This window comes from Balaenoptera musculus, chromosome 7, assembly GCF_009873245.2.
Source record: "Balaenoptera musculus isolate JJ_BM4_2016_0621 chromosome 7, mBalMus1.pri.v3, whole genome shotgun sequence".
In the NCBI taxonomy this organism is placed as follows: domain Eukaryota; kingdom Metazoa; phylum Chordata; class Mammalia; order Artiodactyla; family Balaenopteridae; genus Balaenoptera; species Balaenoptera musculus.
In genome coordinates, this window is record NC_045791.1 from 63,145,061 (window position 1) to 63,156,705 (window position 11,645).

At 35.8% G+C, this 11,645-nt stretch overlaps 1 long non-coding RNA gene across 1 annotated transcript; it reads left to right on the forward strand.

The window, feature by feature from the left end:
- The first annotated feature begins 357 nt into the window (after nt 1-357).
- Nucleotides 358-9,441, forward strand: LOC118897705. Its single transcript, XR_005020534.1, has 3 exons — nt 358-368; nt 5,677-5,682; nt 9,339-9,441. It is a non-coding gene; the product is annotated as an uncharacterized LOC118897705 (long non-coding RNA).
- The last annotated feature ends 2,204 nt before the right edge of the window (nt 9,442-11,645 follow it).

The following is an 11,645-nucleotide window of genomic DNA, read 5'->3' on the forward strand; positions in this document are numbered from 1 at the left end:
AGATATATGCCCAGGAGTAGGATTCCTAGGTCACATTGTAACTCTATTTTTAGTTTTTTAAGGAATTTCCATAGTTTTCTCCATGGCAGCTGTACCAATTTACATTCCCACCAACAGTGTAGGAGAGTTCCATTTTCCCCACACCCTCTCCAGCACTTATTATTTGTAGACTTTTTGATGATGGCCATTCTGACTGGTGTGAGGTGATAGATAGCTCATTGTAGTTTTGATTTTCATGTTTCTAATATGTAGTATAGTTTTAAATGTGGGAGCATGATACCACCAGCTTTGTTCTATTTCAAGATTGCATTGGGTATCTGGAACTTTCATTATTCTATACAAATTTTAGGATTATTTGTTCTAGCTCTGTAAAAAAAAAAAAAAAAGCCATTGTTTTGATAGGGTTGTATAAAATTTGTAGATTGCTTTGGGTAGCATGGACATTTCAACAATATTAATTCTTCCAATCCATGAGCATGGTTTATCTTTCCATTTGTTCGTGTCATCTTCAATTTCTTTCATCAATGTCTTATAGTTTTCTGAGTACAAGTCTTTTATACTTCCTTGGTTTGATTTATTCCAAGGTATTTTTTTTCTTTTTTCTTTTTCTTTTTTTGCATCTTTTTGATGTAATTTTAAATGGGATTATTTTCTTAATTTCTCTTTCTTATAGTTTATCATTAGTGTATAGAAACACAACAGATTTCTGTATATCAATTTTGTATTCTTCAACTTTACTGAATTATTATTCCTAATAATTTTTGGCATAGTATTTACAGGTTTTCTATATATAAAATCATGTCATCTGCAAAAAGTGACAGGTTTACTTCTTCCTTTCCAATTTGGATGCCTTTTATTTCTTTTTCTTGCTGATTCCTGTGGCTAGGATTTCCAATACAGTGTTGAATAAGAGTGGTGAAGTAGGCATCCTTCTCTTGTTCCTGATCTTAGAGGAAAAGATTTTATCTTTCCTCTTTGAGCATAATGTTAGCTGTGGGTTTGTCATATACGGTCTTTATTATGCTGAGGTATGTTCCTTCTACATCTACTTTGTTGAGAGTTTTTATCATACATGTATGTTAGATTTTGTCAAATGCTTTTTCTGCATCTATTGAGATGATCACATGATTTTTAACTTTGGTCTTGTTTGTATAACATTGATTAATGTGCAGATATTGAACCATCCTTGCATCCCTGGGCTCCATCTCATTTGATCATAGTGTATGATACTTTTAATGTATGTTGAATTTGGTTTGCTAGTATTTTGCACTGAGGATTTTGCCTGTATGTTTGTCAGGGATATTAGCCTGTAGTGGTTTTTTTTCGCTTTTTGGCTTTTTTTGTAGTGTCTGTGTCTGGTTTTTGTTTCAGGGTAATGGTGGCCTTGTAGAATGAATTTGGGAGTGATCCTTCCTCTTCAATTCTTTGGAATAGTTTGAGGACAGGTATAATATCGTCTTTAAATGCTTAGAAGTCACCTGTGAAGCTGTATAGTCCTGGACTTTGTTTATTAGGAGTTTTTTGGATTACTGATTCAATTTCACCACTAGTAATTAGTATGTTCAGATTTTCTATTTCTTCCTGATTCAGTCATGGAAGATTGACTATTTCTATGAATTTATTCATTTCTTCTAGATTGCCCAATTTGTTGGCAGTTAATCATTCAACTAATCTCTTATGATCCTTTCTATTTCTGTAGTGTTTGTAGTAACTTCTGCTTCATTTCTGATTTTATTTGAGCTCTCTTTTCTTTTTTCTTGATAAGTCTAGTGAAAGGTTTATCAATTTTGTTTATCTTTTCAACGAACCAGCTCTCAGTTTCATTGATCTTTTCTATTGTATTTTAAGTCTCCTATTTATTTATTTAGTCTCTGATCTTCATTATTTCCTTCCTTCTACTAATGAGATTTTTTTTCTTCTTCTTTTTCTAGTTCTTTTAAGTGTAATGTTAGATTGTTTTTTGTTTTGTTTTGTTTTGTTTTTGTTTTTGTTTTTTTGAGATTTTTCTTGTTTCTCCAGGAGGCTCTCCAAGATTAGCAAGTGAGTCTACCCAGGCATTTTTTAAACTGCTGCTTCTGCACTGGGACTCAGATTGAGTGAGTTTTTGTGCACACCTCTGAGGAGTGAAGTCTCAGATTTCTACAGCCTTCCAGCTCTCCGGAGTTAAGACCTGCTGATTTTCAAAACCAGACATCCTGGTTACTGATGTCAGCATCATGGCAATGTCAAATGCTCACTTTTTCTTTCCCCTTCCATCTACAACCAGTAAAATATCCGTAACTCAACAAAGGTTCCTCTGTCCAAAACAACAGGATGCCAGAGTGTTCCGCACATCTGTATATGTAAAGGCAGGTGGACTGGAACGCATAGAGAAGGCAGATTGAGGGAACAGCAGAGGCAGTACCTGTAATCCCAGCCCCCCAGACTTGGCAGCTGAGCCCACAGCCCCAGAGAACCTGGTAGCAGAGCCCAGAGCCCGCAGAAAACCTGGTAGCAGCAGGAGAGGTGGCACACATGAGTCCAGCCTCCTGACCACAGACGTGCCCCCAGCCAAAGGGAACCAGGCATCAGTGGCAGCAAGGCCTGTGATCCCATCCCTCCAGCCACAGAGGTACCTGCAACTCTAGCCCTTCCACCAGCAGCAGCAAGCCTGCAAGCCCAAAAATCCTGGACACAGCAAAGGTGTCCATGACCCTGAATTCCCACACTCTCCCCCTCCTCCAGTGATGGCAGAGCCCACAACCCAGGAGACCCTGGACACAACAGAGGCACCCACCATATTGGTGCCCAGGCAGTGACACCAACTACAGCATCAACACTAGCAGCAGCAAGGCACCAGCAGCCATAAAGAGACAAGCAGAGGCAACGAATGTACTGAGTGACACTTCTGAGAGAGGTAGTAGAGTGTGGAAAGTACTGATTCCCAGATATAGCCAGAGGCAGCTCAGATAAGAGAAACCACAAACTTGTGTTATAGTGCCACCTGCTGAAAGACAGAGGAAAGGCCTTTAATTACTAACCTGTTGAATTGTTAGAATCAGTGAAAAAAAAGTGTACCTATGAAGAAAGGCGTTCAGTACTTCAAGTGTGCCAGAAGAGGAACAACAACTCATCAAGCACAATGAAAAATCATGGGGGGCTTCCCTGGTGGCGCAGTGGTTGAGAATCTGCCTGCTAATGCAGGGCACACAGGTTCGAGCCCTGGTCTGGGAAGATTCCACATGCCGCAGAGCAACTGGACCCATGGGCCACAGCTACTGAGCCTGCGCGTCTGGAGCCTGTGCTCCGCAACAAGGGAGGCCATGACAGTGAGAGGCCTGCGCACCGTGATGAAGAGTGGCCCCCGCTCGCCGCAACTGGAGAAAGCCCTCACACAGAAACGGAGACCCAACACAGCCAAAAATAAATAAATAAATAAATAAAAATTAAAAAAAAAAAAAAAAAAAAAAGAAAAATCATGGGAACACTGTGTTACAAAAGAAAAATAACAGTTCTCCAGAAACCAAATTTAAAGTCATGGAATATTGTGATATAAATGAGGGAGAATTAAAAATAGCTGTCATAAAGAAACTCAACAAACTACAGAAAAACTGAGAAAGGCAGTTTAGTGGGTTCAGGAGTAAAGTTATGAACAGAAGGAATACTTTACCAAAGACATTGAAACTCTAAAAAACAACCAAACAGAAACTCTGGAGCTGAAGAACTCAATAAATGAGATGAAGAATGCATTAAAAAGCAGAAGTAGAGCAGACAATGTAAAAGAGAGAATTAGCAAGCTCAAAGATAGAAATCTAGAAGTGATACAGGTAGAAGAAGAGACAGAACTGATATCTAAAGAAATGAAGAAATTCTATAAAATTTATCCAGCTCCATCAGGAAGGGCAACACAAGGATAATGGGAATGTCAGAAGGAGAAGAGAGGGAGAATGGAGGAGAGTTTATTTAAAGAAATAATAGCTGAGAACTCCTAATTACCTCAACACAAAAAGACCTTCTCCAAGACACATTATATTAAAACTTTCAGAAGTCAATTACAAAGAAAGAATTTTGAAAGCAGCCAGGGGTAAAAAGGATGGTATCTACAAAGGAAACCTCATTAGGCTATCAGCAGATTTCTCAGCAGAAATTCTACAGACGAGGAGAAAGTAGAGTGACGTACTCAAAATATTGAAAGATAAAAGCTGTCAGCCAAGAATACTCTACTCAGAAAAGTTATCTTCTACCTGAAATGAAAAGGCAAAAGTATACAAAACTTTGAGCAAGGTGATAGAATCAGAAAATTAAAACCCTGTATTAGAATAGGTTGTTAAGCACTTAATTACGTCATAAAGGTTAAAGGGGAAAAAGCAATAAAAATAACTATAACTATTTCAATTTGATAATGATCTCACAACATAAAAAAGGATAATTTGAGACAACAAAAACATAAAAGGGGAAGAGGAAATGGAGAGAACCCATATAGGCAAATGGAGATAAGATGCTATCAGTAGAAAATGGACTATTTTATCTATGAGATTTTTTTTACAAATCTATGGTAACCACAAAATATAAATCTAGAGCAGAAACGTGAAACATTAAAAATGAGGAAACTGAGAAAAACATCATAGAAAACCACCGAACCAAAAGTACACACAGAAACACAGGTGTGAGGGGAGGAGATATAGAACAACCAGAAAACAAAAGATAAAATGGCAGTACTAAGTCCTCATTTATCAATAATCACCCTAAATGTAAATGGATTAAATTCACCAATCAGAAGACACAGAGTGGCTGGATGGATTAAAAAACAAGACCCAACTATACACTGCCTCTAGGAGACTCATTTCAGTTCTAAAGACAAACACAGGTTTAAAGTGAAGGGATGGAAGATGATACTACAAGCAAATGGCAGCCAAAAGAAAGTGGGTGTGGCCATACTTATACCAGACAAAATAGATTTCACTCCAAAAAAAGGAAACAAGAGACAGAGATGGACATTATATAATGATAAAGAGGACAATTCATCAAGAAGACATAACAGTTATAAATCAATATATATGCACCTAACATAGGAACACCAAAGTATATAAAACAATTACTAATAGACCTAAAGGGAGAAATTGACAGCAAAAAAATAATGTTAGAGGACTTTAACAGCCCCCTTACATCAATGAATAGATCATCCATTCAGAAAGTCAGCAAGGAAACAATGGCTTTAAATGCAATATTAGATCAGGTAGACTTAATAGATTTATATAGAACATTTCATCCAAATGGAGCAGAATACACATTCTTCTCAAATACACATGGAACATTCTCAAGGATAGACCATATGTTGGGACACAAAATACGTCTCAATAAATTTAAGATTAAAGTCATATCAACCATCTTTTATGACCACAGTGGAATGAAACTGGAAATCAACTACAAGAAGAAAGCTGAAAAAGACACAAATGAATGGAGACTGAATAATATGCTACTGAACAACTATAGGGTCAACAAAGAAATCAAAGGAAAAAATTAAAAATACCTGAAGACAAATGAAACTGAAAATACCACATACCAAAATATATGGGATGCAGCAAAAGTGGTACTAAAAGGGAAGTTTATAGCAATACAGGCCTACCTCAAGAAACAAGAAAAGTCTCAAATAACAGTCTACCCTTACACCTAAAGGAACTAAAAAGAAGAACAAAGCCCATAGTCAGTGAAAAAAAGAAAAAGAAATGGTAAAGATCAGAGTAGAAATATATAAAACAGTGATTTAAAAGATAATAGAAAAGATCAATGAAACTAAAAGCTTGTTCTTTGAAAAGATAAACAAAATTAACAAATCTTCAGCTAGACTCACTAAGAGCAAAAGAAAGTTCAGATAAATAAAATCAGAAATAAAAGAGGAGAAATTACAGTGGATAACAAAGAAATACAAAGGATTATAAGAGAATACTATGAATAGCCATATGCCAACAAATTGAAATACCAAGAAGAAATGGATAAACTCTTAGAATCATATAACCTTCTAAGACTGAATCAAAGAAATAGAAAGTTTGAATAGACCAATCACTAGTCAGAAGATTGAAATATATTTACATATGTATTTCAGAGAGAGAGAGAGGAGAGAGATTGCTATATACAAACCTCATGGTAACCATAACCAAAATCTATAATAGATACACACACACACCCCCAAAAGAAAGGAATCCAAATATACCATTAAAGATAGCCATTGAATCACAAGGGAAAAGAGAAAAAGAAGAAAAGAACAAAAAAGACTACAAAAACAAGCCAAAAGCAATTAACAAACTGGAGATAAGTACACATACTTATCAATAATTACTTTAAATGTAAATAACCTAAAAGGAGATGTGATATATTTTTAATGTTTAAGGAACCGTTTTTTAATTTTATTTATCTTTTCTTTGAATTTATTTTTATTCCATTACTTTTAGAGATTTTTTTTGTTTCCTCTATATTCATTTGACTTATGTTGTAATCATATTTGCATTATCTACATAGATGTCAAAAATGCATTCGTTAATATAAAATAGCCATACCTAGTAAAAATATAAGTAAATGGGAATGAAAAGAGACTACTATTTAACAAAAGCCAATAATAGGTATCATATTAAACAGTAAAATACTGAATTAATTACCACTAAAATCAGCAAAAGACAAGAAATATCTATAATCACCTCTAGTATTCAACAGCCTTCTAAAAATCCTAGACAATGATTTAAGATGAGTAATTGAATTATTGAAAATAAATATTGAAATCAATGAGATAATTTAATTTCTACTTGTGGATGTTATGATTCTATATCCTTAAATTCAAAAGTATCCTTTGAAATATTTTATAATTATAAGAAAATTTAATTAACAAGTATAAATGAGAATTTAAAAGATGATAGGTGTCTTTCAATTCACTAGAGAAAAGAATTATTTAGTAAGTGATGTATCTTCTATCTTCTGTTTAGGATGTAGAAATCTGAAAAGAGCATCACTCCCACACTAACAATAAGAAAAATCCAGATAATCTATAAAAGCATAACTTCCCTTGAACCCATCAAAGATCAGAGATCTCAGGGTCACCAACTAGCCTGAAATCTGAGGAAAGATAGATGCCTCCAAGGAAAGACAGGTCATGATCAGTGGCCCACCTAGAATAGAGCACAGGAGGAAAACAGGACAGCCAAACAATCCCATAAGAGTATTTCAGCTAAAATGAAGGACGAGGGAAGGTAGAGGCAATAGGGATATATAGGGTTAAACCAATGCTTTATTTTATAAACTGGAGAAAATTGAAATTATTTCCTAGTAACAGGACAATTTGAGATGGCGACAGAGATCTCCAATGATGAGAAACTAACCCATTCAACTACTAAGATTCATGTTTCTACTCAGAGATACATGGAATCTCTAAAGATTTTTTTTATTGGAGTATAATTGCTTTACAATGTTGTGTTAGTTTCTGCTGCACAGTGAAGTGAATCAGCTATAGGTACATACACCCTCTCCCTCTTGGGCCTCCCTCTCCCCTAGAATCTCTAAAGATCTTAAGTATAAGTTTTTTCAGATTCCAAGAGGCAAATAGATTAAATTTCACTTTGCATATGACCAATAATCTACTAAAATACCCACAGGAATATAAACCAGTTTATGGTCTGAAGTTGGCTCAAGCAAGTTCCAGTTTGTGGCACCAACAGTTTCCACACTCATTCCTTGCTGTCTAAATGGGATAAGGGAGCAGTGTCCCACACAGCTGCTGAGAGGTTACTTCCTAACTCTAGTCCTTGATATTACATCCTAGGTTAAGCCCTTGACTTCTACCAAAGTCACACTATTCAAGAAAGAAATAAGTTTTCCTTCCCCTGGCCCACTGTTGCCACAGGAAGTCATAGCCCTGATATCTTGCAGTTTCCACCTCCTCTCTGACTGTATTTTTTCTTTGGTTTTCAAAACTAAACATAAAAAACAAAAGACCTTACCTTTCATTCCCACAAGAGAATTGGTGTGGTTTCAAATTTTAAAAAAAGAATGTAATATCTAAAGTATACCCCTGTGTAATGATCTCAACCTTCTATCTGAGAGACTACTGCTCTGGCTCTTTTTCAACATTCCTTTCCTAGAGGGAATAGATAAAATCTCATCATGTAATTGCCATTAATCCATCTCACCTCTTGCTAAACTATGGCTCAGCACAGATTTGTTTTGTTTTGTTTTTTAATTGAGAAATAAGTCACATACCATAAAATTCACCCTTTTAAGTTGTACAATTTTGTAATTTTTAGTAAATTCACAGATATATAGCCATCATCACTATATAACTTCAGGACATTTTCATCAGCCCAAAATCTCATTAGAAGTCACTCTCCATCCTCCCACTACCCCATGGCAATTCCTAATTTATTTCTGAATCTATCAGTTTGCCTGTACTGGGCATTTTGTACAAATGAAATCATACAGTATATGCCCTTTTATGTCTGCTTCTTTCACTTAGCATGTTTTCAAGGTACATCAATGTTGTACCATATATCAGAACTTCATTTATATAGCCAAATAATATTCGATTGTATGGATACACTACATTTTGTTTATACGTTCATCAGTTAATAGACTTTGCGGTTGTTAACACTTTTTGGCTACTATGATTAATGCTGCTGTGAACTTTTGTGTATGAGTTTTTGTATGTACATACATTTTCATCACTTTGGGGTACATATCTAAGAGTGGAATTATGGGAGTATATGGTAACTGTTTAACATTTTAAGAAATCATTACAAAATAGCTGCATTATTTTACATTCCCACCAGCAATGTATGAGGTTTCTGATTTCTATACGTCCTTGCCAACACGTGTTTTATCTGTCTTTTTTATTCTAGCCATTCTAGTGGGTGAGAAGTGGTATCTCTTTGATTTTATTTGCATTGCTCTGATAGCTAATAATGTTGACCATAACTTGATGTGCTTACAACTCATTTGTGTATCTTCTTTGGAGAAGTATCTTTGCTCATTTTTTAATTGGGTTATTTGTCATTTCATTGTTGAGTTGTGAAAGTTCTTTATATATTCTGGATACTAGACTCTTATCAAATATATGTTTTTCAAATATTTCTCCCATTCTATCTGTTTGTTGTGTGTTCACTTTCAAAATAGTGTCCTCTTAAGCATAAAACCTTTTAATTTTGATGAAGTCTAATTATCTATTTTTGGGGGGCTTGCTTCTGCTTTTGGTATTATATCTAAATGTCTAAAATACTATTGCCAATCCAAGGTAATGATGACTTACACCTATATTATATATATTTACACCTATACTGTATATAAGATATATATTATACAATCTTAGCTTTTACATTTAGGCCTTTGATCCATTCTGAGTTAATTTTTATATATTGTGTGAGGTAGGAATACAACTTCATTCTTTGGCATGTAGATATCCAGCTGTCCTAGCCCCATTTGTTGGAAAACTACTCCTTTCCTAATGAGATGTTTTGGCACCTTTGTAGAAACTCAATTGACCACAAATGTATGGGTTTATTTCTGAACTCTCAAGTCTATTCCATTGATATATATGTCTATTTTTATGCCAGTACCATGCAATCTAGATGATACAATGAGTTTAGATGAACACCATGCATTTAGTGGGTTTGTATTTCACCTGAGGAACACTGGGTTTGGGGAATTTACTGCTTTTACAGCAAGCAGTAATTAAGCCTACTCTTTGTCTAGAGGAGGATGTATCTCATGTCTTAAAGTATTAGATACACAAACAACCCTGAGAAATGGTCCAGGTAAAAGAACAGTCAGGGCATTGCAGTTTTGGCACACTCAGCAGAGAAGAGACCCATGAGCGACTGTCTCTCCTGACAGGGGGAAGGCTACTTAGAGTTGGCAAGGGCAGATGTGTCTGTGTTAGAACAAATTCTTACATAAAGGACACATACCCTTAACTAATACAGCCTATTCATATGCTTAAAAATAAGAACCCAGAGAGAAGAAAGTTTAAAGATTCAGGAAGAAGAGGAGTAATTAATGGAAGAAGCTCTCAAGAAAATGGATTATGGAACCCAGAGCTCTAGTGGGAGGAAATGAAAGACTATTGATTTTACATAGAGAAAAAAAAATGGGCAAAAAATTTTTAAGACAAGAAATACAAAAGAAATTTAAAAGGTGATTGTGTGTGATTATGGGATTATTGATTTGTTTTACTTCATTTACTTTTCCATTTTTTTTAAGTTTTAATTAATTAATTAATTTATTTATTTTGGCTGTGTTGGGTCTTCATTTCTGTGCGAGGGCTTTCTCTAGTTGTGGCAAGCGGGGGCCACTCTTCATCGCAGTGTACGGGCCTCTCACTATCGCAGCCTCTCTTGTTGCGGAGCACAGGCTCCAGACGCGCAGGCTCAGTAGTTGTGGCTCACAGGCCCAGTTGCTCCGCGGCATGCGGGATCTTCCCAGACCAGGGCTCAAACCCGTGTCCCCTGCATTGGCAGGCAGATTCTCAACAACTGCGCCACCAGGGAAGCCCTACTTTTCCATTTTTTGAAAGTAAATTATTTTTATAATCTAAAAAGCAATCACTATTATGGACAAATTTTGAAATCTGGAAAAAGAATTCATACTATAAAATTTAAGAATTTATTAGCTTTGACTGATAAAGTATTTCTTTCTTTGAAAGATGTCTTTTAGAATTTCATTCCTCATGTGATTTAAAAACCAAGCATATCTTCTGAAATATATGGAGCATGAAACAATACTATTTCTTATAGATCATTGTTACAAAGTCATGATTTAAGTTTAAATCATAGAACTCAACAATATTTATGTATAGTTTCTTAAATACTTCTAAATGTAGTTTTAAAGTGTTTCTCATTACAAAATCTTGTCTTAGAGCTTAGGCATTGACTTTTCGCTCTCATTTTTTTTGTCTTGAGCTTAGTTAGGCTGATTGCTATAGCTGTACCAAGATTTGTAGATGGATTCATCATTTGAGAAATGTCAAAAGGCCAAACTGTCCCAAATCTCAATCCTCCTGGTCTACTAAGATGCCTGAAATTCCCACCATTAGAGTCAGTCCTATCCCTTAAGATATTATGTCCCCAGAAAGCCCCTATTAAAATAAGAATGTGCTGGGGGGAAATGAGGCTCATGAAGGCAGTAATGCTCATCGGCACAATGAAAAGAACATGGGCCTTGGGGTCTAGGTTTGAATGTTGGCTCAGCCACTTGCCACTTAGCTATGTGACCTCAGAATGTTGCTTAACATATCTGAACCTCAGGTTTCTTACCTATTACAGAGAAGCAGTTCTCCATTGGTCTATGTTGAGCAGAAGGCAAGACACTACACTGCCAAGTGGACAAGAAACTGCCTTTTGTCCTCTGGGGCCTGCTTGCTCTCTTACACAGTGAGCACCTGTGTTTGTAATCTTTATGTGATAAGCAGACCAAGAGGGCCTGCTTTCCCAACTCCAACTTTTCACCTGTAAGCAGATAGATAATAACAGACAGATGGATTCCAAAATCTAGGCTTGGAAGGAATTAGGAGGCATTTCACATCCTTCAATCCAACTTTACCAGTAATATGTCTGAAATCTTGAGCCCAGTTTGAATTAGGTCTCTGATGCTGTATTCTATTGACCAGAACCCTGGAGGGGAAAAGAGGTGAG